This window comes from Lissotriton vulgaris, chromosome 6 (genome assembly GCF_964263255.1).
Source record: "Lissotriton vulgaris chromosome 6, aLisVul1.2, whole genome shotgun sequence".
Taxonomy (NCBI): domain Eukaryota; kingdom Metazoa; phylum Chordata; class Amphibia; order Caudata; family Salamandridae; genus Lissotriton; species Lissotriton vulgaris.
This window is the reverse complement of record NC_141694.1, coordinates 1,151,492,892-1,151,497,791: the sequence shown is the minus strand read 5'-3', so window position 1 is coordinate 1,151,497,791 and position 4,900 is coordinate 1,151,492,892.

The window sequence follows — 4,900 nt, the reverse complement described above, 5'->3', positions numbered from 1 at the left end:
AGGTGATCCGTGGTAGAGGCTGTTGGTGTAATCGACTTTGGACAGAACAAGGGAGATGGTAGCTTAAACCTTGTGTGGAAATGCCAAATGGGGGAAAATTCGTTGCAGCGTTTTTCTAGTGACAAAGCTTGATCTTGCTAGTTTGTCTACTTGGGCATTTATGGATAGCTTGGAGTCCATGGTCATTCCGAGGTATCTTACTTCCTTTAATACTTTAGGCGGTGATCCCAGTTCATCAGACCAGGCAGCTAGCGGGTCATAATGTTTCCAATCGCCACACATGAGTATTTCCGTTTTGGAAGCATTCAAATTAAGTTGGCTCCAAGTCATCCACTGATCCACGGCTCTGAGACAACTGAAAATTGTAGAGTTTCCAATGTCTTTGGGGAATTCCAGTTGAAGGAGTATTTGTGTGTCATCTGCAAAGTTATAGCACGTGAAGTGAAATTGATTGATCAGTACCGGTAATGACTTCATGTAGATGTTGAAAGCATGGACGAGATGCTAGAGCCTTGAGGGACCCCTGATTTTGTGGAGTATGGTTTGGATGAGAAAGGTGGGGTATGGATGACATTAGTTCTGTTTCAAAGGTAAGACGCAATCCAATCGAGAGCAGTCCCCTCTATGCCGGCTTCATAGAGTCTTTGTTTCAGAGTGTCATGGTCGTACGTGGCAAAGGCAGCCAAGAGGTCCAAGTGGAGTAACGCAGCAACCCGGTTGCAGTCCACTGTGTTCTTCAGGTCTTTCCAGATGGCAAGGAGGGCAGATTCTGTGTCTCTTCATGGACGGAATCCTGTTTGGAAGTCTGAAAGTATGACATTCTCTTCAATGAATTGTGATATCTGGGTGAACGCTGCTCTTCGTGTCTGTTTGCCCAGAAAAGGTCTATTTGTAATGGGTCTGTAGTTGTCAGGGTTCAGGTGGTCTAAGTTTGTTTTCTTCAGTAAATGGCATATGTATGATTTTTTTTAGTTGTTCTGGAAATTTTCCGGTAGTTAAGGAATTGTTGATGAATCTTCTTACTGGAGTGACAGCAGAGGTTGTTAAAAGAATTGTCTTGAAAGTTTGTGGTGGACACAGGTCAGAAGGGCTGTCGACAGACGTGTTTGCTTTGACCAGGTACGTACATTCATTGTGTGAGATGTGTTGGCAGAAATGGAGAGACTAGGTAGAGTATTCTTGGATTGTTGTTTTGTGAAACCGTTAGTGCTGGTGCTTTGTCTCTGTTTTAAGTACGAGTCCAATGTTTCTGCTTTGTCAGTGTAATGATTTTCCAGTTTCTCTGTGAAATCTTCAGCAACAGGATGAGTTCCTTCTAGACAATTTGGTTTACAAAATTCATTGAGCATTTCATAGAATTCTATAAAATACTCAGGGCCTTATCCCTTGCGCCATCGGAACATCACTTTTTGTGACGTTCCGTGGCGCAGAAGCCTGCATGATATTTATCAGGCAGCACTAAGCTGTTGTATTTCTATCTAGGACCCTAATTCGATATTCCCGATTCATGCCCTTATGTGGTTTTAATAAATTGTACCCTTATAGAGGCATAAGAATCAGATCCATATTTAGTAATAGCCCATGCAGTCCAAAGCACGGCAAGGCTAGTCCCATAGACTCCTAGAAAGCACATCACGTTCTTTAAACAAATCAAGCCTCCAGCAGCCTGGGAATCCCCCTCCTGCTTTTGTTTTGATTTGCACAAGAACTCCTAGAGTCCTGCAAGAACTGTTAGTTCTTAATGACGTCTTATGTCCAACCTTACGTCAAACCCGACACCTTTCAGGTATAAATATACCAACGTTGCCTTAAGCAAACACACGGTGGTGGGGAGCAGAGCGACGTTCTACTTGTCCGAGAGCCCAGCTGTTGGCAGAGCAGAAGGAAGCCGCCCCTCCCTTTTTGACGCGCTGGAGAAGCTGCCTTTTTTCACATCGAGAAATCCAGCTCCGGTGTTCCCGAGTTACCCTCGCGGGTTGCTGGGAGATTGAGTCCTGAGAAGCGAGATACAAGACCTCCTTCATTCTATAACCAAGGTACTGAGCTGATTAAAACCTTAGAGAGAATTCTTGATTCTGATCCTTGGCAAAAACCTAACTTTAACTTAAAACTGCTACTTACTTACTCCTTCCCACGTATTAGGCTTAGGTCAGGTACACTGGGGTGGGCGTATCTTAGAAGCACCAGTTGAGTTCATTTAGTCAATGTTTTTATGTATGTATATATTTTATATATTTTAAAGTATCACATGGCTAAGAAACCATATCAATGCTTTTACAGTATTATTTCATAATACTACTTTTACTGTACGCACTTTACTTTATGATAAGTATTGCAATTGTGGCAATTCATTTCTCTTGCATGAGAAAGAAGACTGCTCAATAAAATAACACCTTTTATTGAAAGCGCCCGTCTCTTTATTTCTCTGCACTCTGGTGAAACTAAGCATGCACGATTGACTGAGTGAAATAGCCGTCTATTATTTTCACACGACTCTAGAGATACACTCTTTATTCTGAGGGAGCAAAGTTGTCATGTTTATGCGGTTGTCAGAAACTAATCCCTTCTTGTCTAAATCAGGACGGTTAACCCTTTCCTGAACATTCGAGAAAGCTTCTAGTGACCTCTGAGCTAGCTGGCAAAACTAATTAAGTCTAACATAGTCAGTAGAGACCTAGATGACCTCAGTCCTACGTCTACACTGCTGTTTATGTTATTCCAATGCGCAGAGCCTATTGGGAATATAGGAACTACACTACATGGCGCCCAACGTTTGGTAAGGCAATAATCTAACGCAAGACACTAGAGTAACTCAGTCGTGCTTCTCACACAGACCCCTTTTTCCCGTAAAAACTCCAATAGACGCCTGGAGTGGGTGAAAGGTTAATATCCCCCGGAACTTAGTAGGATGAGAATCCTATGTATTAGTTTTTGGTATAGTCAACATTGAAGGATACAGTGTTCCAAAATATTGTGCACCTAATCTTTGTTTCCTTGAAACTTGATCTGCAACAAAATTTTCTGTCAGTAAAATGGGAGAAAGTTAAGACGAAAGAGAGAAAGAAGCATTAACAGCTCAACTCTTAGCGGAAGACTCAAGTCTTCAAGAAAATGACCCGAATGCTATAATCATTCTGCTCAATATAAGAAGAACTATAACTCTTAAACTTATAGAGAATGGACTATCACCAAGAGGTGGTACAGTCATATTCGCGATAGAGGTACATGAGTTTCGGCAGACAGAGGTATTCTATTCATGAATACATTTTCCAGCAGCACATGCTGTGACAAAAGACTTCCACTATTACAAACTAGCGGAACCTCCGAATATATTCACTCCTTTCGAGGATGTTGAAATCCCACTAACATACCAAGAGCACCTGCTCTGGTTTAAAGGTGCCCTAAAACATCAAAATCACATCACCAGGCACGGTCCACCAGGTAGACCAGGAGCCACGTGGCCGGTTCTAGCCAGCTACACACCACACCCAGACATTGATAAAATGTCGGACCGGGAACTTTTAGCTCAGGTAAAACTTTTAATTAAAATACATAGACAATTGGTCCAATATGTCATGCAGACTGCAACAGTCCAACCAGCAACTAACATCCCACAACTGACCCCTCATCAGGGGAACACAAACAAGATTACACCACAGAACATACAACCGTGTCTTGGTAAAACACCCGAAAAACGGGAACAAATTCCATTCTGGTTAGCTCAAAAAATCACCCAGATAGAGGCAGTATTTCCTGATACTACCCCACACGAAAAACACAGAATTCTCACTATCTGCCTCCCAATGGGGATTGCACCACATGTGGAGGACTGTGACACTTGGGGTACAGTCTTTGCTTCTATCTACACAAAAACACATGGTGTTCCGTCTATGGCGGTTATACCAGATGTCCTAAGACAGATTCAAAATGAATACGGTCCAGAACCTGCTTTAATTCTGGGTATGAAATTACTGAAGGACTTTAAGCAGGTCTCGGCTATATTATTAGCCAACATAAAAGGAGAAGCAGCATGTGTGGCAATCCGCCAGAAATTGAAGGAGACCGACATAACAGACCAACCATTTGAGCTTGCTAAAATCATAGAAAAATCCTATGAAGAATTAGGAAGAGATAGTTTGGGTGGTAAACCGGTAAAACCTAGACATTGATACACGTCCCTCTCGATCCTTCTCACTCAATCTTTCTCGATCTTCCTCACAGAAATCGGAAAGAAGAGGACGGTCAGAACACAAGGAAGAGCACGTCAAGTCCAAAGACAAAAGAACCTGCTCATCAAAGTAAGAAAACACAATTTCCCAGAAAGAATGTAGCAAGTATTAAAATTAAACATGCCGAGGATTCTGAGGGCGCAACTGGAAAATGGAGAGTGGGCCCAGACAATGCTAGACAGCGCAGCAGAAGTGACCATAGCTCGCAAGATCCTGATGAATCTTCTGGAGACAGTGGACACAAATGAATACATTCAGGTGGAAACTGCAGACACACGAGTTAGTGTACCCCATAAACTATATGAAATAACATTGCATATAGAGGGAGATAAAACTATGAAAATTAAAGGTCTCTGTTGAGAAAATCTTTCTAAAAGCTATGACATCCTGTTAGCTGAAAAAGACTGGCCACCAGAATTTGTCAGGGAGTGCCCTCGTCGCGAAGAAGTTATTATGCCTGCCTTCTCAAATCATATCCCAATTCATAAAAAATACACATTTGCAAGAAAATGGGCGGTGGCCCAAGCCCCTGCATTATACAAAAATCATGTAGGATGGAATGAGGATTCTCCTCAGCACAAAATCCAGTTAAAAAATCAACCGACTGCACAAAGACAGTACCCAGTTAAACAAGAAGCTAAACAGCAAGTCAGGGAGATCTTAGATCAACT